General features: G+C 39.0%; 1 long non-coding RNA gene and 1 pseudogene across 12 annotated transcripts in view; one reads left to right on the top strand and one right to left on the bottom strand.

Annotated features, from left to right (window-relative positions):
- The window catches only part of LOC128931298 (uncharacterized), a 122,715-nt gene that overhangs the window by 28,618 nt on the left and 73,721 nt on the right, over positions 1–20,376 (bottom strand). For 2 of the 12 annotated variants that reach the window (XR_013522660.1, XR_013522664.1), the window contains exon 5: positions 6,685–6,745. The exons of 9 other annotated variants lie outside the window; for them this stretch is intronic. This is a non-coding gene — a long non-coding RNA (uncharacterized LOC128931298). Of the gene's footprint in view, positions 1–6,684; positions 6,746–15,451; positions 15,614–20,376 lie in introns of all 12 variants that reach the window. One more of the 12 variants, XR_013522659.1, reaches the window with a different exon arrangement.
- LOC118144726 (small nucleolar RNA U13) lies at positions 9,604–9,697 on the top strand (annotated as a pseudogene).

The following is a 20,376-nucleotide window of genomic DNA, read 5'->3' as shown; positions in this document are numbered from 1 at the left end:
GCCAAAATGGGCAGAACTCCTGGGTAAACAGAAGTGAAGTTTCTCATGGCCCCATTTCGTTCCTTTGCTTCATTCTGTGCCTTTGTTTTCTGCTGACTGGTTGTCATCCCATTTCCCGAGCACAGACCAGCAGAGGGTGCCAGTGCCCGTGCCGAGACTTTTAGCTCCCAGAGCTGCCCTGGGGAAGAGCTGCTGTAGGGAAAGGCCTGCTCCTGACCACCTGCAAGAACAGTGTCCTTAATGACGAGGGGCAGCTACTGGTTCATAACCTGGCTCTGTGATTGGAGAGAGCCCCTGGACAAAGGACTCCATCTCCACAGCTGCAGTTTTCACAGCTGTGAAAGGGGACAAAAAAACCCACACCTCCCAGGGGTACTGGGACAGTAAAATGAAGCAACTAATGAGACAGCTTCTAGCACAGTCCCTGGCACTTAATTCTTTGCTGAACTTCCATTCTTTTTTTTTTTTTTGAGACAGAGCTTTGCTCTGTTGCACAGGCTGGAGTGCAGTGGCACAGTCTCAGCTCATTGCAACCTCCACCTCCTGAGTTCAAGCGATTCTTCTGCATCAGCCTCCCAAGTAGCTGGGATTACAGGCACACACACAAAACACATCTGGCTAATTTTTGCATTTTTAGTAGAGACGTGGTTTCACCATGTTGGCCAGGCTGGTCTTGAACTCCTGACCCCAGGTGATCTGCCCGCCTCAGCCTCCCAAAGTGCTGGGGTTACACAGGTGCGAGCCACTGAGCCCAGCTGAATTTTCATTCTTTAACAAGAGTCAATCTCGAAGGCCTCTCATTTCAGATTCTGCCCAAATCACATGAATCATTTTTTGGACTCAGCTGGCTATCTCCTTTTCCTCCATGCTTTTATGTCTTTACCAAGTCTTCCCTCTGTACTTAAAGAGCACTCCCCAACAGTCTAGCCATCACCTTCAGGTTCACTATAAACTATACAGGGAGCCCAATTCAAAAGGCCCTCCTTTCATTTGAAACCTGCTGCAGGCCACATGTAAATTCAAGACACTGCCTTTGCTTGTATACGTCCACTGTCTTCCAGCCTAAAACCCAGCCAGTCCTAACACTGACTGACTGCCCATGTATGTTACATAAACCCCATGCTGGGCAGGGATACTGAGATTAAGTAAGACACAATCACACATCACTGGAAGCACCTCCAACAGAGACAGAGATAGCAACAGATGATTTCAGAACAGCATACGTGCCTGCCTACAAAGACCCACTCTCAGGAGGAGAACATTAATTCAGTTCCCAAGAACCTACCAGGTGCCACCCTTTGAAGGAAGAGTGGTCTCCACTTCACAGACTGACTTTCAAGGCCAAAGTCAAACAGGTACCAGCGGGACCAGGACCAGACCCCAGGTTTGGCTGACATCACTATCTCCCTCCCTTATCGCAAGGAGGCAGAGGCCCCTTGAAGATGTCCTTTTGCACAAGCTCCAAAGTATCTACTAAATGTAGGTCATTATGGCTGAAAATGCATTTTTTCCCCTTGTCCTTGCAGCTGCTTTGTAAGTTTGGGCTGTAGCCTGATGTTCATCTACCCCAGCTCTAGCCAACCACTGGCCAACAGATCACAGGATTGTGACCCTTGGAATTGGAAGCCATTCTACACACAGTGTCTCTTCTAGGTGCATTTTCTCATCAACCATTAAACCAGAAACAGGTCAAGTGACAAAGCACTCAGTTCGTTCACGTGATCATTCCTTCCCCCTCTCACTTCACCTGATGCAGAAGAATTTGTTAGTCAAACTTGAGCATTACAAGAATATGTGACAGAAAGAATTAGAAAACTCAGTAATCCGAAAGCTGCTAAATGAGGGTTTTCTGAATTTTGGTGGGTAATGTAAAGCAGTTCCAAGAAAAGTGAAGTCACAGCCTCTGCAGCTTGTTTTCAGTTCTTGGAAGACAGCCAGTGTCAAAGGGAAAGTGGCTCTACTCCAGCACAGACTCCATTGTCTGGCAGGGGGTGTTTGCTGATAAACCAGCTTGGATTTGGCACTAGAAACAAAAAACCTCTGACTTATATTTTCAGTTGGTGATATCAAGGAGGAAACATAAGCCAAAGCAGTAAAAGTTATTAACATTCAGAGAAACCACACAGCTCAGCTAACATGCTGGGGTGACACCCTTCCATCACCAAGCCACCAGCAGTTTTGAGGTGACTGTCAGAATAAACACAGTGGCCTCCTTTTCCTACCCCCCCCCCGCCCCATATTCCTGAGATGTATTATCACTCAGGCCACCATGTCAGCCCAACCAGCATTTTTCAATGGACATTATTTACCAGAAGTTGGGGGAGGACAAATGGGGCAGGATATGTACAGGTGGTTTTTGACAGCTTGGGTCTGCTTTCTGGCATACAAGCAGGTTTCACCACAGCAGGACAGACTTCAGGTTAGGATCTCGGGAACCTACTACACATCCAGCTCAGGGGCTACTACCAGGTGCCCTGTAATAATTTTGTGAATAAGGTTTGCCTTTTAGTTTTTTTTTGAGACAGAATCTGGCTTCATCTTCCAGGCTGGGGTACACTCGCACGATCTCAGCTGACTGAAACCTCCGCCTCCTGAGTTCAAGAAATTCTCATGCCTCAGCCTCCAGAGTAGCTGAGATTACAGATGTGTGCCACCATGCCTGGCAAATATTTTTCTATTTTTAGTAGAGATAGGGTCTCACTATGTTGCCCAAGCTGGTCTCAAGCTCCTGGCCTCCAGTGATCAGTCCACCTCAATCTCCCAAAGTGTTGGGATTACAGACATGAGCCACTGCACCCAGACATTGTGACTAAACTTTAACACAAGAATTCTGTAACAGAGATCTCATTGTCTGCACCAAAATTTAATTTCAATGTAATCAAAAGAAACTCATCGAGTGACTTAGCCAGGGAGAGTACCTAAGGAGAAATGATGATGAAATGGAATGCGGTGTCCGGGATGGGACACTGGAACAGGAAAGGACATTAGAAATGACTCCAAGAAATCTAAATGAAGTAGAGACTTGGGTTACCAAAAGCATCTCAGTATTTGTTCATTAATTTTAACAAATGTACCATACTAATGTAAGATGTTAAAAATAGGGGGAGCTGCGTACAGCTACATGGGAACTCTTTGTATGATCTCTAAATTTTCTCTCTCTCTCTCTCTCTCTCTCTCTCTCTCTCTCTCTCTCTCTCTCTGTGTGTGTGTGTGTGTGTGTGTGTAGACAAGCAAGAATGTACTGATCCCCCCAGCAATAATGATTTGGTACCTGCCAAGTGTCACATACCATGTAAACATCTTCATTTATTCCTCACATTAGTGCTATGAGCTGGGCATAATCTGCATTTTACAGATAAACTGAAGAACAAAGATGCTAGGTACCTTGCTCATAGTCACATGGCAAGATTAGTGGCAGATAAAGGGCTCAAATTCAGGTTGACAGAACAGCTCAGCAATATGGCTCAAATATCTCAAACTGTAAACATAAAACAGTTCAAAACAAGTTGCATGAGGGCCATGAAAACAAGGCACACTCTCCAACCTGCCCCACATTAAAAAGAAGAGTTTAAAAGCAGAGCACAGGCCAGGCGCAGTGGCTCATGCCTGTAATCCCAGCATTTCGGGAGGCCGAGGCAGTTGGATCATGAGGTAAAAAGATTGACACTATCCTGGCCAACATGGTGAAACCCCATCTCTACTAGAAATACTTTTTAAAAAAATTAGCTGGGCGTGGTGGCTTGTGCCTGTAGTCCCAGCTACTCAGGAGGTTGAGACAGGAGAATCACTTGAACCCAGGAGGTGGGGTTTGCAGTGAGACAAGATCATGCCACTGTACTCCAACCCGGCAACAGAGTGAGAGTCTGTCTCAAAAAAAACAAACAAAAAACATAGCACACCCAAGGCACAACACTCAATGCTGGAGAGGATGTCCTTAAGTCCACCAATATCATTATACATTTTGTGCAATCAAGAAATTTACTTGGATGGGGGTGGGTTGGGCTCCCGTGTGTAATTCCAGCACTTTGGGAGACCAACACCGGTGGATTACCTGAGGTCAGGGGTCTGAGGCCAGCCTGGTCAACATGGCAAAATCCTATTTCTATCAAAAATACAAACTTAGCCTGGTGTGGTGGTACACTCCTGTAATCCCAGCTACTCGAAAGGCCGAGCATGGTGGCTCATGCCTGTAATCCTAGGACTTTGGGAGCCCAAGGCAGGTGGATCACTGGAGGTCAGGTGATCCATGGTGAAACCCCATCCCTACTAAAAATACAAAAATTAGCCAGGTGTGGTGGTGCCTTTTTTTTTTTTGAATTAGAGTTTCCCTATGTTTCCCAGGTAGGCCCTCAAGCGATCCTCCCATCTCAGCCTCCTGAGTTGCTGAGATTACAGTTGAGTGTCACCTTGCCTGCCATGATTTTGTCATCACAGATCCCTCTCATTCCCTTTCATAGAAAGTCACTGAGAACAAGAAAAGCTTGAGCCAAGAACTAGGGAAACTAATATTTGAACCCATTTCTGTTGGGGTGCCAAACTTCTCTGTGCCTCCTGCTGTGAAAATTGGAGGCGGAAAATTTTATATTATACATATAATCCCAGCACTTTCGGAGGTCTAGGTGGGTGGATCACCTGAGGCCATTGCACTCCAGCCTGGACAAGAATAAAACTCTGTCTTGAAAAAAAGAAAGAGAGAGAGAGGAGAGAAGAAAGAAAGAAAGAAAGAGGCCAGATGTGGTGGCTCACGCCTGTAATCCCAGCACTTTGGGAGGCTGAGGAGGGTGGATCACAAGGTCAAGAGATCAAAACCATCCTGGTCAACATGGTGAAACCCCATCTCTACTAAAAATACAAAAATTAGCTGGGCATGATGGCACATGCCTGTAATCCCAGCTACTCAGGAGGTTGAGGCAGGAGAATTGCCTGAACCCAGGAGGCGGAGGTTGCGGTGAGCCGAGATTGCACCATTGCACTCCAACCTGGGTAAGAAGAGTGAAACTCCGTCTCAAAAAAAAAAAGAAAAAGAAAGAAAGAGAGAGAAAGAAATAAAGGAACGAAGAAAATCAGAGGCTTTGGTCCCTTAGTCTGCCACACTCTGGAGTAATTGTGTCCCTGCTTGAATGTGATCTCCTTGAGGAAAGTCTGGGTCTCTTTCCTCATGCATGCCCACCCTGGCCTGTCTGTCTCACACTAGCTGCTCAATGAAGGCTGGCCCATGTAGAGTCTGGGTTTGAGGCATCCCAAGACTTCGAGTTGTAGAAGATGTGAGTGAGAAGCCTTGGAATGCTCTGCCCATCAGGAAACGTATCTATCCCGGAGTTCAGCCAAGAAGCTGTGCTCCCTCCGATGCCAGTGCTTAGAGCTCCCCTACCCAGGGTGGAACCTTGGATGACCAAGTACATTGGTTCAATATTTGCCTCGAGTAGCTGGGTGCAGTGGCTCCAGCCACTGTTGGATCTGTAATCCTAGCACTTTGAGAGGCTGAGGCAGGTATTCAGAATATGGTAAATGTAATATCTGAAAATGTTTTGGGTGTGACACAAAATTTGAAAGCAGTTTTTAAAATTAGATGTAATTCCATCAATATAAAAAATTCCCTCATGGCAAAACAAGGTAAGTCAAAGGACAAACAACAAACTTAGAAGCAACAGTATAAGTCATATTGTCAAGAGCTAATTTGTTTAATATATCTAAAGCTCTTACATATCAATAATAAAACAGTAACCATATAACAGTAAAATAGGTAGCATATAGAAGAGTGAGCTCTCAGAAAAAGAATTACAAATGACTCATTCACATGAAAAGATGCCCAAACTCTGTAATAAGTGATTATGTTAAAAATTAGAATAAAATAACATTTTCACCAATCAGATAAACTCTAATAGCACTCTGTACTGTTGAGTGTATAAGGAAACAGACACACTAAAACCTTGTTGGTGGAAGTATATACCGATAAAAATGTTAATGGAGAACAATTCGAAAATGTGGGAGATGATGTATTTATATGTATGTATTATGTACTTCAGAATTGATATAACAGGAAAAGTGGTGGGGACTACTAAAGCATGTTACACTCAGTCGATGGAGTGAATGCTCTACAGCCATCACAAAGAATGAGGCAGTCCCGTAAGTACCAAGATGAAGTGATCTTTTAGATACCCAGGGCAGCAGAACTTTTTCCTTGTTGGCTTCACTACTTACTGGTAGAGTCATCTTTGGTAAGGTAATGCAGAACATCTAATTCAAGAATATGACCTCCTATAAATACTGAAGAATTCAAAGCTACCAATTGGGGAAATAGCTTTTAATAAAGCAGTGTAAAAATCTACAAATTACCTAGAACACAGAACATCCTGCAGAAAACTCTAACTAAAAACATCCAAAATGAAATTATTTACTGCACTTGCACACTAACCTGTCTCATCATCCTACCAAATCTGCTTCTTTTCCTCCTCAGACAACCCCAGATAACAGCAAAGAGAGCCCAGACATCCTTAAACTCCATGTGAGCTCAAGATGTTAAAAACAGCCAGAGGGTGATTAACTCATGAATCCCCAAGTGTGTTCTCAGATCAGCCACAGGAACCAAAAAGCAGTGAACTTTTCCAAATGCACAGAAACAGAAGCAGAAAGCAAGTGATTTAATCAAGACACCACAGAGATTAAAGTTAATCATCTACTTACCATATGAATGTTTGTCTCATTTTGATCTCTGTCTTGACCAACTATACAAAATTCCTATGAACTGAGAAAAGATTTATTATATTCCCTTGTGAAATCAGAGGTACTAGATTAACTAAATCCATAACTGCTAAACTATGAAACACAACTAAAGGCTAAACTAGGAAGCTTCAGTTTTATTTCAGGCAACCTCCTGACATAAACACAATCTAGATAAAAAATACAGCTCAACAACATACACACATCCCCAAAAAATCACACAGAACACAAACACATAGAAAGGGTGGGCCTGCTTCCTATCCACAACAGTGTCAAGCTTGCTCTGGTAAATGAGGAAGTTCATCCCTGAACAGGATGAAGGGGGATGAATAAAAGAACAAGGAAGCCCTTCTATAAGGAGAGTTTGGAGTGTGTCTCTGTGTGTATATGTACTCACATTTTTAGTCTCTTAGGTGTGTGAAAGGAAAATAAATCTTGGGGCCCCTAAATCACTAAGCTAAAGGGAAAAGCCAAGCTCTGGGAACTGCTTAGAAACAACCTGCCTGTCACTGAGATAGATGCATAGCCGATTGCCTCCTTTGGAAAGGCTAAAAAACTCAAAGAATGCACGCATTCCTCTCTCTCATCTATCTGTGACCCGGAAGTTCCTTCCAGCTTCAAGTCTCCTTCCTGTCTTTGCTTCAAGTTGTCCTGCCTTTCCAGACACAACCATTGTACTCCTTACATACACTGGCTGATGTCTCATGTCTCATGTCTCCCTAAAATGTATAAAACTTAGCTGTGTCCCGACCACCCTGGGCACATGTCATCAGGACTTCCTGAGGCTGTCTCAGGAGCGTGCATCCTCAAATTTGGCAAAATAAACTTTCTAAATTAATTGAGACTTGTCTCAAATTTTCAGGGTTACAAATAATACCAGCGAATCAGGAGACCCACTGATTTGCGGGAAAAAGGAGGGGGAAAAAAAGAAGGAAAAAAGAAGGTAATCTAACTTCATTATGATTGCAAAAATGAACCTGGTATATCCATACAATAGGCTATTACTTAGCAAATAAAAGGAAAAGAACTACTGACACAAAAAACACCATGGATGAATCCCAAAATAATCACGTTAATGAAAAAAAGCCAGAAAAAGAGAATACCTACTGTATGATTCTATTTATATAAGTTAGAAAATGAAAACTAATCTACAGTTACAAAAAGCTTATCAGTGGTTGCCTGTGGATCAGAGGCAGGAGGGAGACAGTACTGAAGGGTACAAGGAAACTGTTGAGATGACAGGTATGTCTATTATCTCTAGTCGTAACAGCTCTATGGCTGAATACCTATGTAAAAACATCTAACTTTACACTTCTAATATGTGCAGCTTGGGTGTCCCTTGACTCCGCAATAAAGCTGTTTAAATTTTTTTGATAAAAATAAGTTCACATTGACCACCAATCGGGTTTAACTGAAACCTTACAAAATGAAGGAGATTATTTTCACTTTCAGAAGGATATCTGATAGCAGTTACATATCATGCTATGTAAACAAGCAATTTCAGAATAAATACATATGTCAAATACTTAAATGTCTGTATTTCTTCCCATTCATCCTTTTCATGATTTAAAAGAAACTAAAGCATTTTACAAAAAAATTCCATCACTTCAAGTTTCTTACAGAGACTCTCTAAAATTTAATAAACAGTTAACTTTTTGGAAAACATGGGACCTTAAACACCATCCTGTCCAACTTTCTCAATTTAAAAAAGTAAACTTAGCCGCTCCCTCCCCTTATAGGAAGTTCATCCAGTCTCATGGCTTTGAAGTCAGCTCTATGTTGCTGACACCTACCTTTGTCAATTTAATCTTGACCTCCCCATTGAACTACAGACATTTATCCCACTGCCCACTAAACCACCTCACTTGACTATCTAATAAGTATCTAAAACCAGTTGTGGCCAAAAGGTATCTTCTGATTCCCCTCACCACCAACTTCTCCTCCAATTTTCCCCATCTTAGTAAATGAACCATCACACATTCAGTGCTCAACTAAAACCTAGAAATCAACTCTTGACTACTCATCTCCTGCCTTCCACATAGAATCCACACTCACGTTCTTAGCTCTGTCTGCAAAGTATATTGCCAAAGCTGGCCCAGGCTCCATCTACACAGCTAATGGCTTCTTACCCAGACAACAGCTCTGAAAGGTCCCCATTTCCTCTTCTGCCTCTACTGGTCAGTTAACTACACAGTAGCCACAGTCATGAGGCCATCAATCCTCAGACCTAGAACACTCTACAGACTTGCTGCCATCATTAAAGTGACATCCTAACTCCTTATTCTGCCCTAAAATATCAAGGCCCTTTCCACCTCTCTAGCCTCATCTACCACTATTTCTTCTCTGGATATATTCCAACATTTCATACTGATTGTCTCCAACACACCAAACTCATTTCTACCCCAAAGCCAACGCTTTCCCACCTCCATACCTGGAATGCACACAGATACTTCACCATTCATATCTCAACTCAAATAACATCTTCAAAAGCTTCCCAGACCGCACAATCTACAAAAGCATCCCCTGGTAAGAAGCTGGTGGTGAGGGGAATGAATCAGGAGCCCTTTGGCCACAATAAGTTTAGAAATGTATTAGGTATTCAAGCAAATATTTAATTCACTTATCATAGTCCCCATTTTACTGATGTTACAGTACTTATCACTATCTAAAATTATCTTGTAAAGTTCTTTACTTATTTGTTATATATGCTAATAAAATTCATTCATTCATTTATTCATTCATTCATTCCTGCCATGTCTATCAGAAGCATTAGCCCAAATAAGAACTGTGATCTTTTCTTATTTCACTTGAAAGCATTCATTGCTGGGTGCCTGGTACTACTCGTTAAAAAGTATTCATGTGCATTTTTTTAAGTGTATTTTAAGTCTTTTTTAATTCCTAAGTGTGACGATTGGGTTTCCACACTCAAACCTGAGTGTAAACCTTTTTACAACATCAGAACATTATCAGTCTGACGTTTAAAAATAAAGGTCAATTTCAACTGTCCTATTAATTTTACAAGATTCCAAATCTCCTTCCTTAAACCTTTTTACATCAGTACATTACCTGCCTGATGTTTAAAAATAAATTTCAATTTCAACTGTCCTATTAATTTTATAAGTCTTCAAATTATGCTTCTAAAAAACTGAAAAATTCAACTACTGGCCAGCCTCATTATCATGAGATTTCTATTTGATATAATATTAACTTATCAATTTACACAATTGTTGTTGATTTTGAGATTGCATGGCCTGTCACTATAATGGTACACTTTTTGATAAGGATATGGTCGATATAAAAAGTATTCACTTTTAATGATTAAATTGGAAACTCTAATATTAATCTTACCTTCGGGATACTTAGCAAATAGTCACTTACATAATATACTATCTAAATGCACCAATTTAAACATTTTTAATTCCTTTATTTTCTTTTTAGAATTTCAAAGCTTTCAGACACTGCTACCAAAAAAAAAAAAAAATCACAATAGATTTTTTTACCTGGTTGTTACACATTATAAATAATCTCATAGTAAATCATTAATCACTGGGATGTACATTTTGTAAGGACAGAGATATTTATCCAGTTTGTTCATTGTATCCCCCAGTACCTATTCCTGGCATATTATCAGCTTAAAATAATATGTGTTGTGAAATACCTGCAAGCTCCTGTTTTATCTTATGGAGATCACCATATTACTTCCACATTTAGAGCATACTGCTGATATGTATAATCTCTTCTTGCTATTGCTTGATGCCATGAAAATATTAAGCATGATCTGAACAGCAATTCTAGATTACAAGTTCTTGACTTTCAAGATATACAATAATATGTGGGAAATGGGTGGCAAGAAATCAACATAGATTTTCACATAAGGTGTGATCAACATAGATTCTCTTATGTTGTGCTAAGGAGGCAAGACTCAATATGGAGTCTGGATACACAGACTGCTCTAGAGTTAGGGAGAAAGCCACCAATAGAAGACCATCTGTCTGTGCATGAGAGTATCAAATTTTATACTGATGCCAAGGTGAATGTTAAATAGCTCTACAGGGCTGATAACGAATGTTGCCATAATAAAGCAGTTAGAAGCAACCATTGTGTATCATATAAAAAAATAGCTCAGTTTTTGGTATGCTGTAAGTAATTTATACTAACGAAAATTAAAATAATCAAGTTTATGAACAATCATTCATGAATAATCAAGATTATTCCTAAGACATTACTCTTGCCCCCACATTTCTAAGAAAAAAGCAGCAGAGATACAACTAGTTTGCTGGGAACTACATATAACACAGTGAACACGAGTGGGAATATGTATCATGTGAATGCCACCTATCATGTCAGAGTAGGCTGACACTGCAGATCTTAAGCAAGCAGTTCTCTATCACCTAATAAATCTTAAACACGAATCCCTGTTCCATCTTCAATCAAGTAACTTCTGGCATTTATAACCTGTTCCTTAATATGAAAATAAGAATAATCCATGTCTAGATTTGTAAATAATAAAATTTATAAATAAAAAAAAAGTAAACATATACTTCTGATCATTTGATCAGCATGGTCTGCCTACCTGACTGGCTGGACTGAGGAGGAGCAGGTTCAGAACCCACTGGGAAAGCTCCAATACAAGGTAAGACGACAAGTCAACCGGTCATTATTTAACAAACTAAACAGCCTTTTATAAAATATGCATTATACCAATTCACACCCACCAAGATGTCTATAATCAAAAAGATAGTAATGGTTGACAAGAATGTAAAGAAACTGGAACGCTCACTCATTGCTGGTGAGAATGTAAAATGATACAGTCACCTTGGAAGACAGTTCCTCAAAATGTTAGGTATAGTTATCATATGAACCAGCAATTCCACTCCTAGGTATACACACAGAAGTAAAAACAAATCTACACAAAAGCTTCTATGCAAATGTTCACAGCAGCATTATTCATAATTGCAAAAATGTGAAAACAAACCAAATGTCCATCAACAACAGACAAATAAAATGTGGTATATCCATATAATGGAATAATATTTGGCAATTAATAAAAAATGCATGATAATATGCAAAGACAGATAAACCTTGAAAACATCCTAATGAAAGAAGTCAGACACAACACACCACAAGTCAGCTGATTGCACTTAAATAAAATGTCTAAAATAGGCAAATCTATAGAGGTGGAAAGTAAAAGAGTGGTTGCTTAAGGCTGAGAGATTTGCGAAAAATAGAGTGACTGTGAATGGGTACAAGGTTTCTTTCTGTGATGGAAATGTTACTGATTAGACAGTGGTGATAGCTGTACAACTGTGAATATATTAAAACCATTGAACTGTACACTTTAAATGGGTGAGTCCTATGGTATGTGAACTATATCTTGATAAAGCTATTAAAATATATTGTGCATTATCTTTAAATAATTATAGCTTTCAACCATCAAATGACACGTCTTATCAAGATGAAGTATGGACATGTTGTCACCCCAACAGCTACATTCCATATAGTTCAAAGTCCTCCCACAGCCCACAGTCCCCATGACCAAGAGTATTCCCCAGGGCATTTCCACCAGAGCACCCAGAGAAGATGCTTTCTCTTCCTAGGATCACATGTGGAACTGGTTTAAACTGGGGCTGCTTCTGTGACAAGAGAAAATGGGCCAACACCCTAAGAAAAGCATAATGAGAGAGGGAGTGAGGCAGTGGGATAAAGGAGGAGGGGAAAAGAGGAAGGTGAGAAAGGAGGAGACACAGAAAGGAAGAGCACAGTAATTGTTGTGGGAGCATCTGCATCCAGCCATGCTGGCTAGTTTAAAGTGGGTTTCTGTAATTTGCTTTTAGGAGAGTCTTAATATGTTACTTCACTAAAAACTCTTTCCCTACTTAACTGATAAACTTTCTAAGGATATATACACAAGTAAAACTAAATTCTAGGCCTTTTTTTTTTTTTTTTTTTTTTAATAAAAAGACATATGAAACATTGGAAAGAGCACACATAGCTCAGTGGTTAAATGAAGTCAGACAGACTTAGATTCAAACGTGAGTCCCAGGCTTACCTAAGTGACCTTGGGTACACATAATTTAACTTCCCCAAACCTTATTGCCACTTCTGCAAAATGGGAGCCCTAGGTGTGGTTTTCTTACAGACAGGCCACTGTCCACATTAAATGAAATGACTCATGGCAGGGTCTCAATACAGTACCTGGCATACGAAAACACAATATGACCCATTATTAGCGGTAAACTCATAATTTATCACAGATATATTTAGAGCATAAAAAAGTATTGTTTTAAAGCAAAGATAGTATGAATAAGACTAGTAGGTAAGAGCCAGAGAAAACTGTACCATGCTTCACAAAAAAAATACTTCTTATTCATTTGGAGAGCATTATTTTTAAGACATGTTAGAAACTAAACCTAGTAATGGTAAACACAACAGCCAGAACCAAAAATGCTAATTCATAAAAATGAATTCTGGTTCTTAGCTAACCTTGCCCAATACATACTTTGGTCAGAGTTATTTCTTCTTAGCCTTCAGTCTGTAATCACTTTTGGAAACCACTCCCCACTTGCAAATAGACAGCTTTAGTCAACTATTTAGATTGCTAAGCTTTCTGTTCTTCTACAACACTGCATATTATTGCATCCACATGAGAGAATTCCCTCCACTCATCTACTGCCCATAGGTATCACTAACTTGGCTCAAACACAAGTCCTCTCCAAAATTGACCTTGTGATCAACCAATTCTGAGTTTATTCATTCATTCAACAAAGACTTAATGAGAACCTTCTATGTGCAAGGTACCGTAGTAGGTACCAGAGATGCAGAGAATAAAAGAGATACCTCTTCTCTGTGTTCTCATGAGGACCTGTTGCCTCCTCATCACAACACTGACCACACTGATTTCTGATTTCCTAATTACTTCTCTGCAACCCCTACAGAGACTCTAAGTAGCCTGAGGTCAGGGACCATGGCAAATCTGATTTGCACTGTATCACATTATTTTGAATAATAAGTCATGAAAAAAATTGAAGTAGGATGAGGTGTCAGTACAATATAGCCACAGTCTAGCTATTTGTATGGGCAGAGACTCATGCAGAGCAAACTCTGAAGTGTGTAGAGACACAGATTTCACAGGTCACTGAGTCTCCCATCAGTGCTGAAAATAGCCTGACCCTGAGATCTTGGCTACATCTAGAGCTTGATCCAAAGTATATGATACAGATATAAAATTACATGATACAAATATAAAATGTGCATTTATTTTTATAAATATATGTATTAGATTATCTTTTCATTGAAAATATATCTATACAAGGTAAGGAAGAAAACTGCACATAGATTAGCTAAAATGAAATTTCTTAGATGAAATGCACCAATTCCAGAAAAAACACAAACTATAACAACTCACCCAATATGAATTTAAATAGCCCTATAGCCGCTAAGAAAACTGGCTTTTTTTTTTTTTTTTTTTTTTTTTGAGACAGAGTTTCGCTCTTGTTACCCAGGCTGGAGTGCAATGGCGCCATCTTGGCTCATTGCAACCTCTGCCTCCTGGGTTCAGGCAACTCTCCTGCCTCAGCCTCCTTATTAGCTGAGATTACAGGCATGTGCCACCATGCCCAGCTAATTTTTTGTATTTTTAGTAGGGACGGGGTTTCACCATGTTGACCAGGATGGTCTCGAGCTCTTGACCTTGTGATCCACCTGCCTCGGCCTCTGAATTGTACTGAAAACCTTCCTGTAAATTTAATCTTGTTTTAAAACAGAGAAAAAATATTTCTTAAAAATACAGGAGGCTATCGTTTTGATCTCAGGATATAGAAGAACTTCCTAAACTAGGTATAAACACACTTTAAATATGAATGTTATAAATTCAGTCACATGAAGATTAAGAACTTATAAATGGAACATTATTCAGCTTTTCAATAGAAAAGAAATTCTGGGTTTTATGAGTCATGTAACATATATCATATGTGACAACATGGATGAACCCTGAAGACATGCTAACTCAGATATGCCACTCCCAAAAAGACAAACGCTGTAAGTTTCCACTTATATGAAGTATCTAGAATAGTCAAATTCATAGAAACAAAAGGCCAGCTGCTGGACCTGTAGGAAATAGAGTTTATTAATTAATATACAGTTTCAGTTCTGTAAGATGTAAAAGTAGAGATCTAGTACTCAATGTTGTGAATACACTCATCACTACTGAACTACCCACTTAAAGATGGTTAAGATGGCAAATTTCATGCTTCTTACCACATACATATATACATTTGTGGATAACATTTGAAGAAAGGAAGGAAATGGTTAACACAATATTGCAGAAGTCTCTCCTCTGGGATGTGATCTGAAAAGGGCACACAGGGAACTTAAAAAATTTCCTTAAGTTCAAGTACAAGTGGTTTTCATCATTCTCTAAAAGGATAAGCTCTTGCAAATCTAATTTTTAAAATCAAATCCCCAGGAAAGGGAAGATGAGCCAGTACAAAATCTCTAAAAATAAATAAAGAACTAAAGGACAGGGAAGGCAAAAGGAAAGAATCATGAATTCTTTCAGTATTATTAACTTTAAAGTATATTTTCTAAATAATGAAGGATCAATTTCTGTACAACAATTTAAAGTTATAAATGGTACTGGTCAAACTAGACATACTTTATGTAACTACCAAATTATCTTTCTAAAATATGGAGCCAAATAATATCAATCCCTCAGCCTCCCTATATCGCTCACCAAAACAGGAGTCAGACAGGACAGTGGCAGTCCTCAGTGGTCTGAACAAGGGGAAGCAGAAAGAGGCACCGAGGGCCAGCGTTCTGCCTCGAGAAAGCAGAAGCTGGCGGCTACACAGTATACAGTTTGTTCAGAGGCGTCCCACTTCTGACTGGTTTCCCACTAAGAAGAAAAAAAACGTAAGACTCAAAAAACATACCCACATGGCAGCTAACTGATACAGACCTTAAGTAAAAACTAAAGAAATCAATTATGTATGGAATTTAGTCAATAATAGTGTATCAATATTACTTTACTAATTGTGACAAATGACCACACTAATGTAACAGGGTAACAATAGGAAAACTGGATGTAAGTTATTCGGAAACTCTCTCTACTATTTTCACAACTTTCTGTATATTTAAAACTCTTCTAAAATACAAAGTGTATTTCTAAAAATCTGATGGCTTCCTATCATATTTTTCTTAAACCAGAGGCCTCTCAATCTCTTTTACTTATCATCGAATACTTACACTTTGTTTACTTTGGCATACCATGTTCACCTTTACAAGGGTTACACAGTATGAGTTACATACATGTACACATTTGTCAAAATAAATCAAACTGCACACTTAAGATCTATGCATTTCTCTATATACGTTATACTTCAATTATAATTACTTTAAAATATATGATCGCCAAATGAATACTCTAATGACCTAAAAATTACCCTTGAATTTGGTGGCTGAAAACACTAACATATCATTTGCTCTGGAATCTGCAATTTGGACATGGATCAGCATGGACACTTCATTCCTTCTCTATTTGCCAGCAGCTTGTGACTGTTATCTAAAGGCTCACTGACTCACATGTCATATGGTGAATGCTGTCGGTCACCTGAGACTTTAGCTGAGCCTGTAGGTTCAAGCACTGACACATGGCATCTTTATGTGCCCCGAGATTCCTCATGATATGATGGCTGTGTTGCAATAACTTTATATTCAGTGTGACTCTAATTCTGTTTCAACATACACATGCATTCTAAAAAAATTAACAGAAGCTTTCCCTGGAGTGAAGGAAAATGAGTGATTTTTAAACTTTCACAGTTATGCATTTTTATTTTATAAATTTTATACCATAAACACGTATTACTTTCTAAATCAGATAAAAAATTTCAGTTCCCTATTAGCATACGTAATACTAGTGTAAACACAAATGAAATTGAAAATGCAAAAATGTCAAACATATTTATATTATAAAAAAAAAGAATCCACTCACAAACAGCAAAAACATTATGAAATAGTTGATTCATTCTGCCTTACTTCCCCACCACTCCCCATCATGAGACAGAGTTTCACTCCTATTGCCCAGGCTGGAATGCAATCCGCTCACTGCAACCTCTGCCTCCCAGTTCAGGCTATTCTCCTGCCTCAGCCTCCTGAGGAGCTGGGATTACCGGCATGCACAACCATGCCTGGCTAATTTTTGTATTTCTAGTAAAGACGGGATTTCACCATTTTGGTCAGGCTGGTCTTGAAATCCTGACCTCAGGTGATTCACCTACCCCAGCCTCCCAAAGGGCTGGGATTACAGGCGTGAGCCACCTACCCAGCCCACCTTACTTTTCAAGTTACAGATGAACTGAACATCAGCATATCAGAAATTAACAAAGAACACAAACATGCTCAATGATATCTGATGTCTTCTAAATAACACATCTGGCCCTTTTCATGGCACAGCTCTCCCTTAGTCCAATTTCTTCCTCAAAACCTTCTCTCCATATTTTCCTTTAATCAAAATCACCTACTAAACATTACCCTAGAAATAAAATCATCTGGAAAGCAAGGCCTACAAAGGCAAACAAACCTCAGATGCTAGATACTTCCTATCTTACAGCATGGTGTAACCTCACTTGAAAATAGATCTTTTACTAAGATTTAAGGCCTACTGAACAAATACTATGGCTACATCAAGGTCACTCTGAAATTATCAATAAAGATTAAACAATACAGGAGTCAACAGCAAGATCTTTTGCTCCTTTTCCTTCCCTGGCCTCAGCCTTATTGCAAAACACTTCCTCCCTTCTGCTACCTGGTCCCGCAAGGCATGTTCTTACATTTCATATGGATCAATAATTTCTATCATCTCATAAATTCTATACTCACTCTAGTAAAAAGTTAACTGTTTTTGTTACACTGAAGTCCTTTTGTTCATCTGACATTAAACAACTACTTCTATAATTTTCTAATTTTTCAAAACACTGTTAATTTGCACATACCAAATTAACATACTGGTAAGTTGTATTTTTGCACTTTTCATTTCCTGATTTGGCTTTTTCCTGCTGACTCACACTATTTGATTACAACAAATTCCTAAACTTTTTCTCAACCTGGACTATTTACATTATAAAAATGTCCCATGTTTTCTCTAAAATGCTCAATTTAAAAATGATAGCTAAATGATTTCATTCATCTAATTTTACAATATGAGTTTTTAGTTATTTCAAGAACTTCATCAATAAGCAAGTCAATTCTTAGGTGCTTCAAAGAAACAATTAACAGTATGAAAAGTTAAGGCTTATATGGTATTCATCAAATATTCTCAAGACTTGCTCAAATAGAAAATGACTGTAAATATACTCATGTGTTGCTTAATAATGGGGGTACATTCTTAAAAATGCATCATTAGGCAATTCACTGTGGACATCACAGTGGACTTACACAGTAGTCTAGCCTACTACACATGTGCCTAGATGGTACAGTCTATTACTTCTAGGTTACAGACCTCTATAGCAGCTTACTGTAATAAATACTATAGTATGTGTGTATCTAAACATAGAAAAGTTACTGTAAAAATATGGCATATAAGATAAAAAATGTTATACCTATACAGGGCACTAACCATGAATGGAGACTGCAGGACTAAATGTTGTTGTGGGTAAGTGGGTGGTGAATGAATGTTAAGGTCTAAGACATTGCTCTACACCACTATTGACTTTATAATAACTTTACACTTAGGCTACACTGAAAAGTTCTTCCTTCTTCAGTTAACCTTGGTTTACTGTAACTTTCTTTATTTTACAAACTTTTAAATTCTTCTATAATTGCACTTAGCTTAAAACACACATTGTACATCTGTACAAAATATTCTTTCCTTATATCCTAATTCTATAAGCTTTGTTCTATTTTTAATTTTAAAACTTTTTGTTAAACACTAAGACACACTCACTCACTAGCCTAGGCCTACACAGGGTCCAGATCATGCACATCACTGTCTTCCACCTCCAATCTCATCCCACTGAAAGGTTTTCAGGGGCAATAACATGCATGTAGCTGAAAGGCCCACCTCAGGCTGCTCTGTAGTTAACTTTTCTTTTTAATCAACAAAAGTACACACTAAAACAATGATAAAATGGGTAGAAAATACACAAACCAATAATGTATTTAACGTTACCAAGTATTATGTACTGTACATAATTGCATATGCTACACTTTTACAGGGACTGGCTACACAGTAAGTTTACACCAGCATCACCACAAAAGCATGAGTAACTAAAAAATTATGAATACTACAGCTTCACTAGGCAATGGGAATTTTTCAGCTCCCTTATAATGCGTGGGACCAAAATCATATATGAGCTCCGATGACCTCACTGGCGCTATGCAGTACACAAAACTGTACTACACAAATTAGGGCTATATGTGGCTGTACAAATTTATAGTAGTCCCAAGCTACAAACTCAAGACCTTCAGCTAAACAAAGAAAGATATGTCAAAAAGTTTTAAGTCCTGTCTCCTTCCCATGATTCTCCTGATTATTTCAGTTCTGGAAAGAACTTTCTCTGGTTACTGAGATGTTTAAATGAGTTCATTACTACAAAATCACTTTTAAAAAGTTATAAGCATTATATAAATTAAAAGGTACTATTAGCGTAACAAAGAAAATATTTTGGCATGGGAGGGAGGGGTAAGCCTATGGCAGACACAGGGTTCGGAGAAAGGAAAAGAAAGGGGAAAGAGAAAGAGACAATGTGAACACATGCCGGTCTCCCTGAAAGAAATGCAGTAAATGTATATATATGGCTACCTCCCTTGCTCCTCATCAGCAGTATGTTTTTTTTATAGACACTTACCCTGCATTTGCTGATACACTGGCAACAGCCTGTTTAAATCAGAAGTGTGACATGCTACACTGCATCTTCAACAGACCAAAACAACAATGATCTTCTGTGACATTGTAAGAGCCCCATAAAACTGCATACCTCAACCATACCTCGGCTTTCTATTGAAACTGCTCTCTGTAACCCAAATGTGACAGGCAAGCAGTCCAAACTCATGCCATCTTGGCCCCTGCGACTTGTAACAAGTAATTAAGAACTGTAATTTCCATGCTACCCAGACAATGTATAAACAAATGCTAATCTTGACTTTTGTGAACCACTTAAGTAACAATCATAATGTCCAAAGTCCCTCACCCTCATCTTCGCCCAGGAGGTAATTTATAGAATCCACTAGCCCTCAGAACGTCTGAAGCCCCTCACCCCCATCCCTGCCACTCACCCTCATTCCTGAGGTGGTTTTATGGGTATAAAAGGTCTTGACACCCTCCTTTTGGGGCCACGGGTTGGAGAGACAGGAGTCCTCCGTGGCTGCCGGCAATAAAGACCCTGCAATTTGGCATACTTTTGTCTTGGTGTTGACTTTCTATGCTTGGGCCAGTACAACACTTCCACAGGGCTGAGAAGATGAAAAACACTAAATTCTGATCAATTTATTAATAAACAGAATAGCATTTTCTTCAAATACACGATTAATTTCACTACCAATACTTTATTCGCAGGATACACTTTATAACTGCTGTTAAAGATAGGTGAGGATGACCACAATAAGAGATTTCAACAGAAGGCAGATTTATTTTTTTATTTAATTATTTTTCATTTAACACTT

Source organism: Callithrix jacchus, chromosome 9 (assembly GCF_049354715.1).
Source record: "Callithrix jacchus isolate 240 chromosome 9, calJac240_pri, whole genome shotgun sequence".
Taxonomy (NCBI): domain Eukaryota; kingdom Metazoa; phylum Chordata; class Mammalia; order Primates; family Cebidae; genus Callithrix; species Callithrix jacchus.
Note: the sequence above shows the minus strand (reverse complement) of the source record. Positions and strands in the feature narration are given on the sequence as shown.